General features: G+C 41.9%; 1 protein-coding gene across 1 annotated transcript in view; it reads left to right on the top strand.

Annotated features, from left to right (window-relative positions):
* The window catches only part of KLHL6 (kelch like family member 6), a 124468-nt gene that overhangs the window by 17738 nt on the left and 83714 nt on the right, over window positions 1-23016 (top strand). The window lies entirely within an intron of this gene.

Here is a 23016-nt window from a genome sequence, read left to right as displayed (position 1 = left end):
AGCCCACGTGCCACAACTACTGAAGCCCACGAGCCTAGAGTTGGCGCTCCACAACAAGAGAAGCCACCACAATGAAGCCCACACAGCGCAACGAAGAGTAGCCTCCGCTCACCTCAACTAGAGAAAGCCCGCGCACAGCAAAGAAGACCCAACACAGCCAAAAGTAAAATAGATAAATTTAAGGAAAAAAAATTACAAATCTTCCTGAGACGATCTCTATAGGCGGCCAGTAATAGAGAATTTTATTTTGAATACCGCATCCTTTTGGTCTCAAAGTTTATGTCTTCTGACTTTTTCTACAAATTTTGGGGTTTGCCCTATTTGGATCCTGCAACTCCATGATAAAGTGGAAAGAGTTTTTGAAATGTATTGGAGTCAGACAGACCTGATGTGTCTGTCTGCTATTATTAATTGCAGAGCCCATTACATAACCTCTCTGAGCCTTAATTTCTCCATCTGTAAATATGTACCTAAGATACAGACTATTAAGCAATTAAATGAAAATACAAAATAGGATATTTAAAACACCCAGCACAGTACTTGACACATAGCAAGTGCTCAATAGGTGGTTAAAATTGTTAATATGGTTTTGCATATTATTCCATCAAACTAAAGTGTCTTAGTTTGATTAAATACTTACTATAGCTGTAGTTTTTGAAGTTTCTCAGTTTTCTAAGGATTGTTTGTCTAAACTATTCAAAACAGAACTAGCATAAAAGCTTTTGCCCAGAATGCAAACTTCTTTGGTGCTGTATTCCTAGAAGTGAAATAATTAGGTCAAATGTGTAAACAGCTTTGTAGCCTGCCAATTGGTGCTAAGAAAAATTGGACCAATTTGAAATGCAAATGTGACACCTAAGTGTATTTATTTCCAAGGTCTGGGTGATAATGATACTTTAAAAATGTTTACATTTGTGGTGGCTGCTGAGACCTGCTCTTTTATATAAGGTTCAAATTCTCAGAATTTTTATGAGCTTTTTCAGGCACATTTGCCTTGTATACTTTTCCCCAGTCTGCATATTTGTGGTTGAGTCCTATTGCATTTCATTGCACTGAGGTTTTGATATATATCTATGTATAAAATATATCTCTTATAATAGAAATGCATTTTATTTTTCTTTAATACTCTTAAACTTATCTATGATACACTAAAATAAAAATTTTATTAAAATATTTAGTTCTTTAATACACCTGCAGCTTAAAATAGTGAACAGTGTGTGTTAAAGACAATATTAATTCATTTGCCAATATTTATTTAATGTTTCATATGTGTTACTTATTTTGTGTAGTAGGTGCTTCAGGTCTGGTGTTTTGAATCTATTTCTGGGTTCTTGGCTCTTGATTCAATTTCATTTGCCATTTTTTCCTAATTTTACCTCCATATCAAACAGATTTCATAATTATGATTACGTTTATTTAAATGGTCATTCATATTTTTGGTAGTTTGGGTTTATTAAATTTCACCAAGGAGTTTTAGTTTTTTAAAATGTCTTATGGTATTTTAATTGTTATCTCCTGTAATCTCTATCTAAACTTTGGGTGAATGTTCCTCCCATTTTAGTTTATCTGTATGTTCTGATTTTTTTCTGTAGTGAACATGCAGGAACAGTATACACTTAAAAATAAGAAAAATATGATATATAGGATCTTTAGTGGTAATAAAATGAAGAATAAGAGGGCAGCATGATTGTAACTTCATGATTAAGTGTTGATTAAAATAGGCAGAGAAGTGTGGACCATCCTCTCACTGGTTTCTGTACATAGGTTCCCCAAGATCTCCTGTGTGTTGAGGACTGGAACATTTTACTCTTCTTGATTACAACCCTCAAAGAACTGCATTAAGACTCGCATGACCAGAAATAGTCTTGGCACAATATAGGTAGTATGTTTGTATTTGCTAAATACATAGTAGTGTTACCTTGATTTTTTTTCTTTTTTCTTTTTTTTTTTGTCCTGACTAATAATATTTGCCATAATTATTAGTGGTATTTTAAATAAAAGGGGTGATTCCTGTCTGATTTCCGTGAGCTGACTTTGCTTCCAGACATGATTGAATAATAGGGATTGGATTTACCTTCTAGCCTTTAACAGCTAGAACACTGGACAAAGTATATAACAACAGTTTTTGGAATTTGGTCAGCAGATAGAACAGATCTGTGGCCCCTGAGAGAAGGAGAACAAACGAGGTGAGTTTTACAGTTGACTCAGTGTACTGCCTGGATGGACTCAGTGCAGGGAGAAGGAACTCTCTGAGCTAAAAATGTAAACTGGAGTTCAGAGAGGTTAATGTAGCTAGAACTCATGGCGGCAGAGTACTGGAGAGGAGGGAAATGCACAAAGAAAGAGCTCTGGATATTTTCAGAGGGATTCCCTTAAGCCTTTGGCTGAGTGACCTGCACATGTGTGAGAGGGAACTACTGAGGCCATGGAAAGGATCACCACAAAGCAGTAAATTGAACAATTCCTGGAATTCACACAGAGCTGGGCATAGTTTGTGTTCCAGCAGCCAGAGTAGAAAGATCTCATAATTTCTAAGGCATCAACTAGAGATGCCAGAAGGGTATTTCCTTAGTAGTGAGACTAAATTCGCCCTAGACTAAAGGCTACTCTGGCTTCAAAGAAAGCTTTGAAAAGAACAAACTGATTCTAGGTAACTTAACTGTACACCAGAACAAAATCCAACACTAATTGAGGATATTAAACAAAACCCAGCACCCAAGTATAAAATTCACAGTGTCGGGCATCCAATAAAAAAATTACCAGGTATGCAAAGAAGTGGGAAAATATGATCCACAAGCAGGAGAAAAGTCAACCAATAGTAACAGACCCAGAAATGACAGAGATGATGGAATGAGAAAACAAAAATGTTAAAGCAGCTTTTATAAATACATTCTATATGGTTAAGAAGGTAAAGGAACACCTGAGATAGAAATGGAAGATGCAAAATGGATCCAAATGGAACTTCTAAAGATGAAGAATACAGTATGTAAAATGAAAAAGTAGTAGATGAGATTAACAGCAGATAAGATACGACAGAAGAAAAAAAAAATCAGTGAACCTGAAGCCATAGCAATTCAAATTCAAATTCAAAATGAGGCACAGAGAGAAAAAAATACTGAAAAGTTTTATCATGAGATTGCAGCAATTCAGTTACTTACACCTTTAGGCTCCAATTCTAATTCTAGTTCTCTTGCTATTTCCACCACTGCAGTTATTTCCTCCACTGAAGTCTTAAACCCCTCAAAGTCATCTATGAGGGCTGGAATCAACTTCTTCCCAACTCCTGTTAACATTGGTATTTTGACCTCTTCCCACGAACCATGAATGTTCTTAATGGCACGTAGAATGGAGAATCCTTTCCAGATGGTTTTCAATTTACTTTGCCCAGATCCATCAGAGGAATCACTATCTCTGGCAGCTATAGCCTTATGAAATGTTGCTTCCTTTCTGGCTGTTTTGTTCCCCTGTTCCTTTTTCCTTCTCTTGCTGTCTTCCTTTGTGAATTGATGATTTTTCATAATGGTGTGCTTTGATTCCCTTCTCTTTATTTTTTGTGTATCTACTGTAGGTTTTTAATTTGTGGTTACCATAGGCTTACACAAAATGTTCTATAGATATAACAGTCTGTTTTATGCTGATAACAATTTAACTTTGATCATATATAAAAACTCTACCCTTTTACTCTCCCCCCACATTTTATGTTTTTGGTGTCACAACTTAACATCTTTTTATATTGTGTATCCATTAACAAATTATTATAGATATGTTTATTTTTAATACTTTTGGCCTTTAACTTTATACTAGAGTTAAGTGATTAACACAGCACCATATTCTAATATTAGAGTATTCTGAATTTGACAGTATACTTACCTTTACCAGCATGTTGTATATTTTCATGTTACTAACAGCATCCTCTCATTTCAACTTGAAGAATTCCTTTCAGCATTTCTTGTAAGGCAGTTCTAGTGGTGATGAACTCTCTCAGGTTTTGCTTGTCTGGAAAAGTCTTCTTCTCTTCTTCATTTCTAAAGGACAACTTTGATGGGTAAAGTATTGACTGGCAGTTTTTTTCTCACAGCACTTTGAATATATCATCTCACTCTCTCCTTGCCTGCAAGGTTTTTGCTGAGAAATCCACTGATAGTCTTATGGGAGTTCCCTTGTATGTGAGGATTTTTTTCTCTTGCTGCTTTTAAAATTCTTTTCTTAACTTTGAATTTAGAATGTTTTATTATATCTTGGATAAGATCTTTTTGAGTTGAACTATTTTGGGGACCTGTGATTTTCATGAACTTGGATGTCTAAATCTCTCCCCAGATTTAGTAAGTTCTCAGTCATTATTTATTTAAATAAGCTTTCCCCTCCTTTCTCCTTCTCTTCTCCTTCTGTGACTCTAATAATGCCTAGAATATTATCTTAAAGGTGTTCCATAGATCACCTAAACTTTCTTCACTGTTTTTCATTCATTTTTCCCTTGTTCTCCTCTGGATAATTTTAAATGACCTGTCTCTACTTCGCAGATTTTTTCTGCTTGATCCAATCTGCTGTTGATGCTCATAATTGTGTTTTGCATTTCATTCATTACATTCTTCATCTCTAGAATTTCTACTTGGTTCTTTTTTATGATTCCTATCTCTCTTTTAAACTTCCCACTTTGTTCAAGTATTGTTTTCCGGATGTTGTTGAATTGTGTTTCTGTGTTTCCTTGTAGTTCACTGAACTTCCTTAAAACAACTATTTTGAACTCTTTATTGAGCAAATCACAGTTCTCCAATTCTTTGGGGTCAGTTACTGGAAAATTACTGTATTCCTTTGGTAGTGCCATGTTTCCTTGATTTTTCATGTTTCTTTAAGTCTTGCATTATTATCTTTGCATTTGAAGAAGCAGTCACCTCCTTCAGTCCTTGCTGACTGGCTTGGGAGAGAAATAGAACTACCTTCTGCCCTCTTAGGGATTCTGACACTTTCTCAGACTTTTTCTACGGATATCTCTACTCCACATTTCTTGTTCTTTCTTGGTGGGGGTAATTCTTTTTTTTTTTTTTTTTCTTTACTTCTAGTGCAAGTTATGGGAAGTGAACCTTGAGAGAACAGTTCACAACGTGAATGTGACGATCAATACAATACAATTGGCTTAATTTCCACCCTGGAGGAAATCTTCAGCCAAGACATCAACACCCCTCACGTTGAGTGCATGACCATCTAAATGCAGAACAAGTTCGATTACCCTGTTTATAAAGAACTGCTGGCAGTGACACAAAGAATTCAATGATAGTGTCCTAGAGCATCAAAGAAACTAGGAAAATAAGCACTGTGAAAACTGACGAAATGACATTAATTTGAGCTTGGGACAGTCATTTAACCTCTATTGGTGAAAATTTCATAATCCTTTTCATTCAAATATCTTGCTGTTCTAAGAAGTTAAGTACATTTGCAAAAAATTAATAATATCCCAAAGAATCGACCAAAAAAACCCTCCTGGCACTAATAAGCAATTACGGCAAAGTTACAGCCTCCAAGGTTAATAAATAAAAGTCAGTCGCTTTCCAATATACTGGCAATGTACAAGTGGAATTTGAAATTAAAACAGGATACCATTTACATTAACAACCTCCCTAATAAAATACTTAGGTGTAAATCTAACAAAAGACTTAAAGATTTATATGAGAAAACTACAACATCCTGATGAATGAAATCAAATAACTAAATAAATTGAGAGACAGTCTACATTCATGGATGGGAAGGCTCAAAAGTGTCAATTTGTCAGTTCTTTCCAACTTGATCTATAGATTCCACACAACCCCCAATCAAAATCCCAGCAAGCTATTTTGTGGATTGTGACAAATTGATCCCGAAGTTTTTAAGGAGAGTCAAAAGACCCAGAAGAATCAACACAATATTGAAGTAGAAGAACAAAATTGAGGACTGATGCTACCTGAATTCAAGATTTACTAGAAAGCCACAGTAATCAGGATGGTGCGGCACTGGCGAAATAACAGACAGATCAATGAAACAAAATAGAAAGCCCAGGCTCACACATAGAGTCAACTGTTTTTGACAAAGGAGCAGTATAATGGAGCAAATGTAGCTTTTCCAACAAATGATGCTGGAACAGCTGGACACCCACATACAGAAAAAAAAAAAAAGAATCTAGACACAAACCTTACATGCTTCACAAAAATCAAATCAAAATGGATCATAGACCTAAACATAAAACTCCTAGAAGTTAACATAGGAGAAAACCTAGATGACCTTGGGTATGGGGATGACTTTTTAGATACAACACCAAAGGCACAATCCATGAAAGAAAGTCTTGATAGGCTGGATTTCATTAAAATTTAAAACTATTCTTGCCAGTGAATGCCTGTCACTTTGCAGCTCCCGTTTAAGCATCATTAGGTTTCCTGGTTATGCTCCCATCACCAGGCCAAGACCTTCTGATGGTCTTCTTATTCTTTTCCTTCTCCTCCTGCTCCTCCTCCTCCTCTTTTGCAGCAACCTAGTTCTGGAGGCTGGAGGTCCAAGATCAAGGGGCCGGCAGATTCAGTGTCTGGTGAGGACCCACTTCCCTGTTCATAGATGGCGTCTTCTCGCTCTGTCCTCACATGGAGGAAGGGGTGGTGGGGGTAATTCTTAAGACTGTATGCAAAACCAGGCTGGATGCTGATAGCCTCCTGTATGCTTCCCCTAGGGTGGTGCTTAAAGCACAAATTTGTTTACTTTCTCCCAGTCCTGAAGTGCTGGGCCGGCTTTCTGTGTGTGCTCACTAGCTGTCTGCAAAGGCTCACTCTCCCTTCCCTCCAGGGTGCACACAGGGAGCCTGCAACGGGGTAGGGTGTGTGTGGGTGAGGCATGTGGAGCATTGTGGGTTCCTGTGGGCCATTTGGGGGATCTGCAGGTGAGACAGCTGACAGCTCATGGAAAGTCTTCCTGATGGAGGCCATGATGCAGTTAATAGGACCTCTGTCCCTTTGATACCCTCCAAGAGCCCCGTTTGCTGGTTTGCTGGTCTACTGACCACTTTCTGTCCCCAAGTCATGCAGCACTCCGAAATATTCTAGATGCGGTGAGAAAGAACGGGTCTCTAGCAGCATCTTACACAGCTGGGGAAGCTAGGTACACACTCTCACTTTCTCCTGTGGGAGAAATCATGGGCTGAGTAGGTCTCTATTGGCACTGAGTTGTGCTGCCTTGGGGGAGGGGTGACACAGGTAAAGTGAAACTGTTTCCTCTTACTCTCATCAATGTGTCCAACATCAGATTTTTTTTTTCTCCAACCGTGTTCTGTAACTTTTCCATTGGACTCCTGGAATCCCACAGAGGCACTCTTGTCCATGGGTGATTGTCAGAATCAGTGACCTTTGGGGGAAAGATAGTAGAAAACTCTTATTTCACCATTTTGATGATGTGACTCTGTGTGTTGTGGTCAGAAACACTTTGAAAGCATTAGTCAGTCTATATAAGTGCTTAACATATCAAAGAAACAAAGATCAGACCCAGGAACTCAAGAAAGTGTATTGTTGAAATTTAGCGTTGTTCTTGTTGCCAGTTGTCCTCTATACTTTACAAGGCCCTGAGGGCTTCATTGTCATTTTAGAGAAGATTTAATTCAAAGTTCCAGAAACTCACTTAAACTTTCATAAACTAAATAAAGACACAAGTCTACAAGGGTATTTCAGAGAACCAAATGAAAGAGAGCCTCTGAGGTACCAGATTAGGTGCTGGAAAGCCACCAGAAACCAAGCTGTCTCTCCTTCCTTACCTCTCTTTTTGAGGCTCCATGGCCTTTTATTTCTGTTCTCTCTGGGAGTGTGCTTCATTCTTTTCTTTCCTTTGCTTTTTTGTCTGCTCTGTGTCCCATCGATCCTCTTAAGTACCCATAAAGCCTGACTAGAATGGCTATATACAATTCCAAATTACCATAAGAGAAAATCTGATTGGCCCAGCTTGGCTGGGTGTCTGTCTCTGGGCCAATCAAATGTGGCCAAGAAAGTGAAATCAGCAAGAACATGTATATGGAAATTACCCCCATGAGAAAGGGCAGTTTTCAGGGGAGAATCCCAAAAGGAGTCTCCTACAACCATAAATTATTGTTTTTTTTAAAAATTGGGGTATAGTTGCCTTACAATGTTGTGTTAGTTTCTGCTGTACAGTGAAGTGAATCAGCTGTACGTATGTATACATGTATCCCCTCTTTTTTGGATTTCCTTCCCGTTTATGTCACCACAGAGCACTGAGTAGAGTTCCACACAGCCATATATTGTTGATGTTCATTGCAAGGACCCATCATCTGGAGAAAGATCATCACAAAAATATTTACTTAATTAATAACTGCCCTATTCTAAAAAAGGATATGAGACAGCTAAATCTTAAATTATGCACAGGTGCAAATTTTAATATAACAAACCCGGAGAGTAAATTAATTTAGTACTAAAATTCTTTACTCTAAATCATTAAAAATTTCAAGTGTGACTTAGTTTAAGTTATTGTTCTAAGTGGGAAATATCATTCCTAGTGATTACAGGTAAGTGTGAAGATTTTAGAAAGTGAGTATTTGGCTGGTTTGTTTCTCTTTACTTAAACACAGTCTATATTTTAGCCAAAATTACATTAGTAGGAAAATGTGGTAAAACAAGAACTAGTAAATCAATTTGAATTTAATCAACAAAGGGAGCTGGTTTTAGATATTTAAAATATTTTGGTTAATTGTAATGTTTTGGTTAACAAATTGTTAAAATTTTATAGGGAAATGAAACTCAGTTGTCTGGCTTTTACCAGGTGTTCCTATATAACTGTAGATAATCATACCTAATAGCCTGTGTGTTAAACATTTTAGGCTACATATCTTGTTTTACTGTTAAATGAGTAGGGGAAGTGAAATGTGGAACAAATCATTACTCTGGACAGGAAGCAATAGAAAGGCAAATCAACATTGTTCTTGACTTGGTCCTTTGCATTGTTTTTATATTTTTACTGGAAATGCTTTACAGCAATGCCCTTTTGGATCACCGTTGTTCAGTAAATATGCAGTCAAATGTAGCTCAAGTGCCAGCTGGGACTGCATTTTTCTGTTCCTCTGGGGAAATACCTGGTACCCTAAGTTAATTTGTATATGACTTCAGTAGGCTAGGGAGGGGAGAGAGCAGATGACCTGAAGACCAGGCTTTCCACCTTGGAGGAGAGGGGCTATATACTCCAACAGACACGAGTGCATGTCCTTTTGTGCAACTGTAACTGGAAAGTAAAATGTTATGGAGAGAGGGGGTTAAGTAACAACAAACTTCATTAAGTTGAGCTGCCTGCAGCCCTGGGTGAAGTGGGGCTTAGGGGCAGGCTCAGGTTGGAGGATAAGCAATTAACTGCAAGCTGGGCTCTTGAGTAGCCTGTGTTTCCCTGTGAGGGGAAGTAAAACTTTGAAAGATTGGGATCTCCTTGGGAAGAACCTCAAGAAAATAAAAAGCTGGACTCCTGCTTGAGCAGAGGTTGTCCTAGAGAGACCCACCCTGCAGAGAACAGCTGTTGCTTTTACTCCTGACAAAGAAAAAGCTCAGAGATGGCTGGAGGGATTCCACTAACAGACCACTAGGGAGGGAGCATGCAAGCAGTTGTAGTCAGACAATGGAAACAATACTGTGAGAACTGGTGGCCCTTTTTTTTGTGGGGGCATCAGCAAGATAAGTGAGGGAGACTCCAGGAAAGGCTGTGCACTTTAAGTGAGGTGGCAGGAAGATGCTTGCAGCTCTGCCTTCTCTCCTTTCTACTGGATCATTCCCATCAGTAGGTATCACGCACACACAACCTGGCTATTGTGTCTCCCATCTTTAAAAAAGTCTTCACTAGATTCTTCATCCCCTTCCAGCTGTCAGAACATTTCTCTGCCTCTCTTTCCAGAAAAACATCTCAAAAGAATTACCTATGCTCTGCCTCCAATTCTTCACCTCCCTTACACCTCCTCTTTATCTTCAGGATTCTTTTGGCATTAAATAACAGAAAATTCTGAATCAACTGTGTAAAATAAAATGGAGATTTATGAGTTTAAATAACAAGAACCCCACAGGTAGAGTGGGCTCTGGGCATGGGCTCTGGCTCTGCTTTGGGGCAATTATCTTGGCTCTGTCCTCCTCTTTGGCATTGGCTTTATCCTCAGGCTTTTACCAAGATGGTTTCCACAGAACTAAATGTCACATGTAGAAATGACGATAGCCAGTGTAACTGAGGAGCTGCCTTCTCCTTGTGGCTCTTCTTAAGAAAAAAGAGACCTCTAAGAAATCTTCCAACAGATTTCCCCCACATCTGGGCCAGAATTGTATCACAAGCACATTCCTAAGGGAATCATTGCCAGAGGAAAGTAGATTGTAGTGGTTGACTTGGACCTATCAGGATTTACAATGGAGCTGGCTGTAGGGGTTTTGTTTGCAAGGAAGAAGCCGAGAACAGGTTCTGGGGAAGTATCTAACATATCAATTTAACTTTTTCCCCTAACACTACACTGAAATGGAGTGGCACAGGCCACCAAATTCAGTGAGTATTTTTTGTCTTCATCTTTTCCACCTTTTAGCGACATGTGACTACTTGGGTGCCCTTCAGCTTCTGCTATATCATATTCTCCAGGTTTTATTTTTCCCTTTGGTTCTCTTTCTCAGTTTTCTAGGTACACACGATTGAAAAATAGGACTCGTCCTATTTTTTCTTCAGCTTAGTCTTCCTTACACAATCTTAGAAAATGATTCAAGGAGATAATTAGCTAGGACTTGCAAAGGACCAGCCAAGAGTGGGTTTTATGTCCCTTAGTTGATTAAATACCTCCCGTTTATGAAAAAGGTTGAAGATATCAAAGTGCATAGGAAATTGGAGAGAAAATTACTTTAGAGAGATCTGCAATGTAAGTTTCCCCTCACAGTAGGGAAGCAGTGAGAGTGCTTGCTCTTCCCTGCTAGCTTGGTGAAATGGGCTTTACTGGGGAGCACTTGGAGAGTGGGGCACAGAGGACTGGAGTCTGACCATGGCTGGTGGTTCCTCTGATGGCAAAGAGATGCTGTGTTGAGGCTGGCTGTTCTCCCAGAGCTTTAGGCAAATGAGGCTTGAGTGCTTCCCATGGACCTGATGTAGTACACACGTAGAGAGCAGGCATGGGGTTTTCTTAGATCCTGCCCAAGAGGGCTCCTTGGAGAAAAACAAATACACAAACCACAAACAAACCCTGGAGATATACTATTGAATTCCGAGGTGGTGAGGGAAGAATTTTAAGTGACCGGCTCTAGGAGATGCATTTACCTCCAGAAGGGGACTGCCATTGCAAGATTTCCTGAGATGGTGGAGTCTCTAAAAAAAAAACAAAAACCAAAATCATAAATAGTCCCATGGGAAAAAGAATAAGTTCTAAATACCTGCCAAGCCCAGGTATCTTTGTTTAGTTCATAACTAGACTAGTCAAGTAAGATCTTTCCTGCCTTTATACCTTTTCTCCCTCCCCACTCTGCTTCACCCCTGGAGGAATAAGGAGCAGCCTAGTGAGGGGGAAGGGGACTGCACATTTTAGGGGAGAGAAATAAAGATCCGTCTATACTCTCTTCTCCCACTAGAGACAGCCAGGTTGGAGCCCGCCTAAGCTGGGGGAGAAACTTCAACTCATGAGTTTGGAAGGTTTGGTTATTACTTTGGACCATTCATATTACTTACTGAAATTAGACTCTGTGTGTGTGTCTGACCACAGGTGACTGGATGGTTTTTTATTACTTAAGAATGTCTAAAAAAGTCACAAAATTGTCCTTGATTTTGTTCAAGGAGCAGTAGTTCCACCAAGGGGATGGTTTGAACAGGTAGTGGAGAAAAAGAATAAAATCGTTTTCTGATTATTCCAAGTGCATTCCTCTTGCTCAATGTATTGTTAAGACTGGCTTTTTCCTCTTCTATCCAAACTCTAAATGAGATTGTGTCCGAGACCAGTCCTGGGTCTTCTTCCTTTCATTGCCTACATTTTCTTGATATGCTCTCCCTTTCCATTTTATGATTTTGACCCGCCTTATGCTGATGATTTCTAAATGTGTACCTTTAGCCCAAACATTTTCTCTGAACCCCAGAATTAAGAATCTAATTGGTACTGGCCGTTCTACTCGTTGCCAGTCTAATAGGCATCTTAATATGCCCCAAATTTTCCCATCTCCACCATTTATTTTTCTTCAGTTCTTTCCTATAATAATAAAAAGCATCCCCTTCCAACCAGTTGCTTAAACCTAAAATCTAAGAGTCACTTTGGACTTTTCCCCTTTTCTCATCCCTTACTTCCAGTCTGTAACCAAGTCATGTCAGTTCTACCTGAAGAATATATCCCAAATCCATCCTCTCCTTTCCATCTCTACTGTCATCCCCTACTCCAAGGCACCATCAACTTTTCCTGGGCTATTGACAAGCTCTCTTATCTGGTCTCCCTTTTTCCACCCCTCCCATGTTTAATCTGTTTTCTACATCACCAGAGTGAATTTTAAACATTTAAATCTAATCATGTCAATGCTCTGCTTAAATCATCTATTATTTTCCTATTTCATATAAAATAAAATCCAAACTCCTTACCATCAAATACAAAAGCCTTTATAATCTAGTCCCTGTCTTCCTCTTAAGTTCATATGCTCCATTCTCTTTCACTTACTATGCTGCAACCACTTTGCCTTGAATGGCCTAGTCTCTTGCTTACCTCTGGGACTTTGCACTTTCTGTTCCCTCTGCCTGGAATGCTCTTTTACTGACTCTGTTAAGGCTGCATCCTTCTCAGCCTTCAGGTCTCTGCTCTAATATCACCTCCTTGAAGAGGCTTTTCCTGAGTATGTTTTCTAAAGTAGCTCTTCCTGAGACCTCTGTTACTCTTTATCTAATTGCCTTATTTTTTTTTAATCCATGGCACTTATCACAGATTGAAAGAACCTTATTTCTTCTTTGTTTAGTTATTTTGTTTTCTGTTTCTTTTACCAAAATGTAAATTTCATGAAGAGAGAGGCATTCCCAAATTGTTCACACCAGTATTCTTGCCACCTAGAATAGTATCTGGCAGATAGTAGGTGCTCAATAAATACACAGTGAATAAATGAATGAAAGGGGCAACATCCAAGAGTGAGTAGTCATCCTCTGGAGGAACCACGTGGACATGAGTTAGAAGAGCCCAGAGAGAAATGACAGGGCCCTAAACTTGTTCAGAGGGGAGAATGCCACTTCAATGTGGTGTTTCCTCCAACTGAGCGGGACACTGCCTCACCCCACATTTCACCTAGGAAGAGGGGGACAGGATCCTCAGGGTCTGGGGAGGATAGATGTTAATAGTGATTAGTTTTGTCTTCTCTGCAGTCAGAATATGACAGAGAAGGAAACTTACTCAAGGCCTGGGCAGCCTCTCTCCAAGAAAATCTTGTTAGAATGGCAAAAAGGGCAACACTTTAAGCATTCCTCCCTATAATGGCCAGACTGAAGGACAAATCCCTCAGTCCTTCAGGGCCCAGATGAAGACCTCCCTCCTTGGGGACAGGGCACTTGCTTACACTGGGGCCCTCAAGACCTCCTAAGGCTGAAAATATCTCGTGTACACCCAACTGGTAGAAAATCCAAGGTGACTTGGACGGGGTGTGGTGAATCACAGAAGTGATGAGAAATTCTGGGATACTACCCTATGTTTAAAACTTCCATTCTTTCCTCCACAACAAATTCAAATTGCAAATAGCAGTATATGAAAATGACTATTTGATCAGCACGGTATGGTGGAAAACTCTTGGGCTTTGGGGTCAGAGACATATAGGGTCAAATTCTATCTATGTCACTTATTGGCTTAATGATCTTGGGCAAGTCACTTAATCTCTCTGAATCTTGATTTCTCTATCTAAGAAATAATTACCTTTGCAAAGTTGTTTGCCTATAAGCGTCCTATACATGGGAAAGGCCCGACAAATGATGGTATGGTCGTTATGGTGGGAGATTTTCAGTTTCTATCTCATTGTGCTAAAACGCTTCATAGACATAATAAAATGCAAAGCCTGGCTTACCTTTATCTTCCCATCTGATGAAATAAAATTATTTTTAAGGCAGGACAAGAAAATTTTTAAAGGTAAAATTCTCTCTCTGCCTTCTTGAGCTACTACCCCCTCCCCTTTAGTGTGCATTGTGCATCTGTGTTATATAATACATTAACTGGATCCCCTTAGAAGACACAGGAATACCTAGCTGCCAAAAAAAAGAAAAAGAAAAGAAAAGCCATTTCCTCCTTGCCCAAGAAAGGTAACTCCTTAGGAGATAACCTTCCTTTCTCAATCCTGTAAGGGGTCACAATAACCCACTACTCACCTCGTTGGACTATGTAAACTGTCAGTATGTTACTTTGATGTATAACCCTTTGTCTCAAAAAATTGTATAACTGTGTCTTGACCTCTAACAGGCGGAACAGTCCTCAGAGCTTTCTGAAAGATTGTCTCCTGGGTTATAATCCTCAGGTTGGCTGGAATAAAACTTCCATTTCTTTCTTTCTTTTTTTTTTTTTAAATCACACTGGGTATTTATTTATTTATTTATTTATTGGCTGCGTTGGGTCTTCGTTGCTGCCCGCGGGCTTTCTCTAGTTGTAGCGAGCGGGGGCTACTCTTCGTTGCGGTGTGTGGGCTTCTCATTGCGGTGGCTTCTCTTGTTGTGGAGCATGGGCTCTAGGCATGTGGGATTCAGTAGTTGTGGCGCACGGGCTTATGTGCTCCTTGGCATGAGGGATCTTCCCAGACCAGGGCTTGAACCTGTGTCCCTTGCATTGGCAGACGGCTTCTTAACCACTGTGCCACCAGGGAAGTCTTGGTATTTATTTATTTATTTATTTATTTATTTATTTATTTAGGCCATGGGGCTTGTGGAATCTTAGTTCCCCGACCAGGGACTGAACTCAGGCCCTTGGCAGTGAAAGCGCAGAGTCCCAACCACTGGACAGCCAGGGAATTCCCCTCCATTTCTTTCTTAGTTTGACTATTGATTAATTTTTTTTGTTGACACATCTCTGTAAACCTTGGAGGATCTGAGCCTTTTAGAGAAGCTGAGTGCTTTAAAGAAGTTGATTTCCAGTGACTTTGGGTCACGGTTGACATCCAACATATCATTAGTGTATTTTAAGACTTGTGGCACCTGTGATCCATGCTGGAAAGAAAAGGAACCTAATTCCAAGGGGTAGGAGGCTACCAAGAAGTAGCAGGTTGTAAGATGGCAGGCTGAGTCATGACTTAAGAGATTAAGTTTAAACAGAGGAATGGCAGTCTAGGCCAGTTCAATTTCTTCCTAGACAAATGGAAAACTATTTTCCACAGGCCCTGAGACTATGTTAATTACCCTGTCATGTCTTTCGGTTTCTTCAAAGCCTCTGTTTTCTAGCCCTTTAAGGATGTATCTTAAATATCCCCTCAAGCGCTGGGTAATTGTTTGCTATGAGAGATGAAATGATTGCACATAAATGTGGGTGGTAGGCAGTCGTGTTTTCTACCCATGGATAAAGAAGTTAAAAGAGCCAGTCTGAGAAAAATAATAAAACAGATGTTAAGAGAAAAGAGCGTCTACTGGTTCATTCCCTGCCCTAGGAAAGCCTAAGAACATTCCTGGTCATGGGTTCAAAGTGATCTCCCTGTATCTGTAACAATTTCTTTTTTTATGCGTATGTCAATTTGAGTTGGGTTTTGTTACTTGAAACAAAAAAGCCCTATTTTTTTTTCACTTAAAAAAAACACTGTTGGGCTTCCCTGGTGGCGCAGTGGTTAAGAATCCGCCTGCCAATGCAGGGGACCCAGGTTCGAGCCCTGGTCCGGGAAGATCCCACATGCCGTGGAGCAACTAAGCCCGCCAGCCACAACTACTGAGCCCGCCAGCCACAACTTCTGAAACCCACGCGCCTAGAGCCCGTGCTCCGCAACAAGAGAAGCCACCGCAATGAGAAGTCCGCGCACCACAACGAAGAGTAGCCCCCTCTCGCTGCAACTAGAGAAAGCCCGTGCACGGCAGTGAAGACCCAACACAGCCAAAAATAAATAAATAAATAAAATAATTTTTTAATAAAACAGTGATTTTTTTTGTTTGTTTATTTGTCCCAAGTGGGTACCAGTTTTTAATAAACATAGTTATTACAAATGTTTATAAACACTTCTCTAAATGCATTACAGAACAGCAATCACGCTCATTCCTTGCAATAGCACTCTTCTCAAAGTATCCTGCATGTACAGTTCTTTTAAACATCTTTACTATGTATTTTTAAGCATTTCTTTAAATGCATTACAGAACAGCTATCACATCCACTCCCTGAAATGACACTCTTCTCAAAGTAGCTTGCACAGAACACGCAAGAGTCCTATTTAATACAGCATACGACACAATGTTCGGTACATAGCAGCAGCTCTCCGACAAATGATCACATTATCAGTACTGTGGCTGTGGTACCGGTCCATGAAAATCATACCCCTAACCTCACTGGAAACCCAACAGTCAGTGTGGTCCTCAGAGATAGTTTGGGGAGGGTGATAAATCCTGGCCTTAAACTCAATCCTTGCTACTGGTTCTATCTACGAAATACACCTGCTCGTACTTCTTGCTTTCTTATTCATTTGTTCATTCATCCATCCATCCATTCATTCATTCAATATGCCACCAACTAGGAAAAAGAGTTTCCTGTTAGTAAAATCGTCTGATAACAGGAAACAGGGATTCTTCAACCTCCCTGAAGGAGTGAGAGTGAGAGAATGGATCTGGTGGTGGCGGTCTATGAAGGAACTCTCTCGTTAGATCCCTGCAGTGAGTTTTCTCACCTTTGACAGTGCTTAGATGGGCCATTCCTGTAAGTCGGCAGCTCTCGGGCATTTTACAGGCCTGAGCTGATCCATGTCCTGCCTGACCCTGCCTGACCTCACACCAGCCTTTTGGCCCCCTCTGCGTTTTGTCTGACTTTAATTACCCTGTAACAGCTGATGCCTTCTTCCCTGTCGCTGCCCCAAACCGGGCCTGGCTTCCAGCTGGCTTCACGACGGCAGGCATCCAAAGGGCTGGAAGAAAATTCCTGCATGTCTTTGTGGGGGCGTTTTCCCTGACAGCATGACCTCTTTGAGCTGCAGAGTCTCTTTTTCGTAATCCTTGCCATCAGCAGTGGCGTCTTCTGCTCTTCGAGCTCACCATTGCCAGAGAGAGTTGAAAAAGCAGTACATGTCACATAAGGAATGTGTCCTTGGATGTGGATCACTTTCCTCAGGCAGGGGACCAAAACACGACTCATTCTGCCTCTCCTGAGAGTCACAGCCATGGAAGCACAAACTGCATGGAGAAATTAAGCAGCTGCATTCATTTGCCAGAAAATGCTCCAGCAAAGGCATCCGGGCAAGGAGTGGCCCTGGGACAGTGTTGCCGCAGCTGTCAGTGCTCAGCCTATGGGGCTGAGGCCTCTTCTCAGAGCTGCGTTAGCAGCCCTGGGAGGAGATATTGCTGGGGGCTTTTAGGGGGTGGGACAAGGGAACCAGGGAGGAGCAAGCGCTCCTGGGCCTGGGACTGTGGATTCATGGTGGCCGATGCCATTCTCAGGACAGGAGAATGTTCTACTTACAAGAGCGGGGCCAGGGCATGAGGATCCCCGGCAGGTCAGGTAGGGAGGGCTCTTTGCTTGAAACAGTCTGAGGCCACATGGCCAGGGTGGAGAATCGAAAATCATCCCCCAAACAAGCAGCAGCATCAGAATGGAATAAAGCATGAGGAACGCGTCAAGGAGACTGGTTCAAAACAAAGGATGTGAACAGCAAGTTTATGCGGAAGTCTCCCTTCCCTGTGGGGCTTGTGTGATTCTGGGGTGGGTGTGAGGCCTTAAAGTAGCTGTACAGGGTACACAGATGGAAGGCTGAGCCTGGAAGCTGCCCCCTTTCTGCTATTGATGTGTGAGCAGGGATGGCAGAGAAGGATCAGAGGAAACAACAAAATGACTGTCACCCAAAGAAGCCACAAGAGTAAACGAGGCTGGCCCTTTGCCACGTGTAGCCCATCGAACGTCCAGGTGGGCAAGACCCACTGTGTGGCAGCGCTCCTGAGACAGGCTGCGTCCCATGGAGCTTGCCAACCAAAGGGGACCAGATCTCGGGCCCTGGCCAGACCGAGATTTTAAACTAAACTCTTTCTGTCTTTAACCCTAGGTAGCTAGCACTCTAAACCAGTAGGTCTAAACCACCTGCTGATTTGTAATTTCGGTACTTTATTCTAAGCTTGGAAAAGCTGAATGCACTTACCATAGACCAGACACCTGGTCTGGGAGAGAAAAACGGTTTCCACTGTTTAATCAAGCTGAAGAAGGAGGTTCAAGCGCCTGATTTCCATTGTGCCATTCATCGGAAAAACAAAAGCAAAGAGAAGATGGCTCTTTGTAAACCACAGCTGTCTTCAGGGACGGTGAATTTTGTTAAAGAAAAAAACCTGTAAAATCAAGGCCTCTGTTGAAACACTAGTATGTCCTATTTGTTCAGCTGAGCCCCTTGAAGGGCTTGCTTTAAGAAGTTGAGCCTGGGGTGGCTTGGGAAGGGGTTACTGAATGGCTCCTCTCAAATTGAGAGGAGAATTTGGACCAGGGGGTGGTGGTGACTGGCAAGAGGGGAGAGGAGAAGGAGGGAGAGGCACAAGCAAGGCCAGGAGGTGTGTGCTAGGAGTGGGTCGGGAGATCTGCCCAGTGCCGGGTGTCTGAGGGACCTTTGAGAAGAGGCCGTCTACATGAGCATCAGCTGGTGTAAGGCAGCCCTGTAATGTCTCCCCACGGCAGTCTCATTTTCACAGTTGCTTCTCGGAGTCACAAGTGAAGGGGCTGGTCCTTGGTGAATTGCACTAGGGCCAGGATCAAAGGAGCAACCCCAGGGGGCAGAATGGAGAGCCCGAATTCCAGGGAGGCTTGGAATCAGAGCTGCCCTGCCCCATTTGTAGAACTCTCAGGAGAGTCCTGGACTTTCCACAGGACCTGGAATTGGGATTTGAACCTGTCTTATCTAGATCTTAAAGGGGGCAGGGCTACCCCAGCTGACATTAGGGCCACATTTCAAGTGAGGTTTATTGAATGGTGTGATGGAGAAGATGATTAAAATTATGCATTTTCCTCAGGCCTGTGCTTGAACTATGGGCATTCGGCATTAATGGGCATTATGGGCATTCGGAAGTGGTTGAACCCAAAGGGTAGAGCGAGTGGCTTATTTTTATATAATGAGTGGCTAGGATGAGGGGATTCATTGACTTGCTGCTTGAGAAAAATGACTTACTGGGAATTCAAGCTCTGAGAGACTCAAAGGCTACCAGACTGCACTCCCTCAGTGATGTGACTTTGGCGAGTTGTGGGGAACACTGACCTTGATATTTGTCCAGGGAGGTGCTGGGCCTTAGTCCCAAACCGCACAACTGGGAGGCTCTGCTCATTTTCCATTTCTGAATTGCTCACGGCTCAGTGAAGTCACAGGTGTTGAAGAGTTAGTTATTTAGCAGAAAGGAGTTGTAGTCTTGGAAAAAGTTTAATGAGTTTGAATTGTGCTTGAAGTTTCTGTGGCTGCTGCTGGGATTTTAGGAAAGGCTTTCCATTTAGTTCAGTAATTTCCCAGAAAAACTGGTTTCCTTAGTTATGAACGTTAATTTAAACACACGTAATGTAAATACACTAATGCGTTTTGTACCCAGTGCACGGAACAGGGAGTTGGTGACAGGGCTTCAGTGTGGGACTGTGCTAAGGGGGCACGCTGGGACTGAAATCCTGGCTGACCTCCCCTCCCCCAGCTGTGCGCCCCTGAGTGGGGCTACATCTGCTAGGGAGGAAGGGAGGCCTTTTTCTCAAGTGCCTGCCCAGAGCGGGGGCCTTTCCCGAATTCACACCAGGGCAGCCTGTAAGCAGGCAATGGAAAGACCTTAGCAAATGATGCTGCGTGACGTGGGCCTCATTGTCTCCCTTTGGCTATTCTGAGATGGCAATCAGGGCGGATATCCCCACGCAGGTGCCCACCCTGAGGGAGGCCACAGGAAACTTGGATGTGCCTCAGTATGAATCCCTTCGGATTGATCAGTTCCCTGTTGGCTTGGGAAAATTAAAATATTTAGCAGACTTGTTATTTAACTCTGGACGGCAAACCGCCAGATATTCCTGAATTAGCACGGGCTTGCCTTATCAACACATTACATGTTCAAAAGCTTAAGGATAAAAATGTATTATGCCCATGTGGCAGTCTCAGGGTCTTTGGAGTCCTGGAGGTGGGTAGGTGCCAGTGGATACCAGGCCTAAGCTCCATGAGGGCCTGGCCCTGGTTCTATTATGTTCAGTGCTGTGCATCCTGCCTTTAGCACAACGCTTGCCATAGAGTATGCAGTCAGTAAATGCGTGTAAACTGAAGGATGCATGAACGGTGCCCCATGGAGGTGGATCAGAGCAGAGGAGAAAAGGTAAACTTCATGTAGTGGCTGATCAAGTGAAACCACATTTATTTGGAGCACATCTAAAACAATTCCTTCTTTAAAAGGACTTTATAGGGAACTGGGGTTTGCCTTAGTAGTAGAGCTGAGTTAATAAGATTTTATAAAATTACATGTTTTTATGTACTTAACTCTAAGCATCAGAGTGTCTTTATTGATGTTACAGTTGCCTGAGAAACATGTGTGGAGGGCATTCACTATTTTATTTATCATATTTTATTGAGTATCTACTGTGCCTGACACTAGGGAGATGCAAATGTCCAAGGCACAGTGTCTGCCCTCACACTGCACTCTGGTGTAGTGGAGGAATGGGCACTAGAACACATGTTTCCAATAATGGGTGTCAAGTGCCATCGCACTTGGGTTCTATGTGAGCAAATGGGAGGCACACGTAACCGGGCTTGAATGGAATGAGGGAAGGCTTCCTGGAGGAAGTGGCTTCTTTGAATACCTCTCAACATATACTATTCCTTTGGATTGGGTGGGCTATGGCTTTCCTATTCTCTCAGTCTTCAAAGGTGTAGTCCCACTGGATGTTCTGCCTGGGGCTTGGCCACCGCTCCTTCTGGGGAAAGCAGCTCCCACCTGGGAGAAGCCTATAGCTGAAAAAACTTCACCGCTTCCTCCACTGCAGCTGCTACTTGACCCATTGTGGAGGAGACCAGAATTACACTTAGGTATCCTTCCCCCAAAGCAGGCCAAAATTTGTAAAACAGAGGGATTGCTGAATTAAACGTAATATCCACTTATTTAAATGTTCTAGCCATTACGTTTTCTGAATCTAAGCTGGCCATATTCTCAGATTAAGAAATCTGATTTGATGTTGTGAAGCTTAGAGTTTTCCTTTCAAGAATAAAAATTCAAATAACTTGTGTTCCATTTCTTAGTGTTTACTTTTGTGAAGAATAATAAGACAGGACAACATTGCAAAAAAATGGGACCCTCTATCCTAGTTGGTGGTAGCAAAATAAAGAGCAAAAAATCGGTATGGGTTTAGAAAGTATCCAACCGTTGAATAACAATGGTCTCATTTTACATAGAGTTCACAATACATACATAATTATGTGGGAGGCACACCCACATCCTGTTCTCACTAAGGATGAATTTTGGAGGGGAACAAATTTAAATGTATCGGTTATTAAAATGAGAGGCTAATAATACTCTAGACAGCAGGTGGTACTCAAGGCACTTATTGGTTGGTCCATAGAGAGCTCAGCTGCTTGGAGAAGTGGGACTGTGGTCACCAGTAGAAGTGGGAAAGTAAGACGTGATGATTTACAAAGAATCCAGCTACCTAGGGATCATCTCCATCTGGACGACCCTTTCACATTTCAAACTCAACCCCTAAACCTCAACCTAAACCCTTCTTCTTCTGCCTTAAACCTGCTCTGCCTCCTGTGCCCCTATCCTGGTAAAGGATATCACCATCTATCCAGTTACCCAAAGTAGAAACTTGGGTGTTTTCCTTTATTTCTCTCTTTTCTTCTCCCTCTTGCCCCTCACTCCTTACTTCTAATCACCTCCCAAATGCTGTGGGCTCTACCTTTTAAATGTTACTTGAATCCATGTGCTTTTCTCCATCCCAGACACTTCTCTATCTCAGACCTCTGTCAACTCTCATCTGGCTTTTGCTGGCAGGTAGCAGCTTTTCTGATTTCCCCACCTCCCCTCTTACCTCACTCCAAACCATCCCCCATGCTGCGTCCAGAGCTGATCTTCTTCAAGTGCGTGTCTAATTGTCCCTCACTTGCTGAAAACCCTTCTGTGGTCCTACACCATCATCCAGATAACGTCCAGGGTCCTGCGGCTCACATAGTCCTTCGGGAACAGGCTCTGGGGATCTTGCCAGCTTTGTCTGTTGCCCACCTCAACTTGCACGCCACAGTCAGCCTCCTTCAGTTCTCTGAATACTCCTTGCTCCCTCTTGCCTCTAGACTTTTTCTCAAGTTCTCGCCTATGTTTGAAATGCTTACCAATCTCCTACTTGTCCTTCAGATTTCAACTTAAACGTGACTTCCTCCATGAAAGCTTTCTCTTCCTCAAGTCCACATCAGGTTTCCCTGATACAGGCTCCCACACTAGATGTCCTCCATCACAGCCCTTTCCTGTGTTGTCATTGCTTGTCACTTGAAGGTGGGACTCTCTCTGTCTCAGTGCTTACCATGTGGCTGGTGCTCCATCAATGTTTGTCACTAGATCCTGGGAGTCCAAAAGGGATGACTGCCTGCAGAAAGATTGGATAGCAAAATATATTATGATTTTTAAAAAATTTAAAGGAATTGTGTTCCCAACCCCATCTCTGTTCTTTGCAGTTCTATCCTCCAAATGCCACAAAGTTTTGACGACTGTGTGTAATGGGACAGCCTGGGATGGTAGAAAAAGCCCCAGACTCGGCCAACACTTGTTGTACTCTTGTGACTAGCCAGGCTGTGTCTTAAGTACAATACACATGTTAACTCATTTAATCCTCAGAACAGTTCTTCTGGGTAAGTACTGTCATCTTCGTTTGGCAGGTGAGGTGCAGAGAATCGGGCCCCAGCTCAAATCCATGCTCTATCA

The sequence above is a fragment of the Balaenoptera physalus genome (assembly GCF_965194825.1).
Source record: "Balaenoptera physalus genome assembly, chromosome: 4".
Taxonomy (NCBI): Eukaryota; Metazoa; Chordata; class Mammalia; order Artiodactyla; family Balaenopteridae; genus Balaenoptera; species Balaenoptera physalus.
Note: the sequence above shows the minus strand (reverse complement) of the source record. Positions and strands in the feature narration are given on the sequence as shown.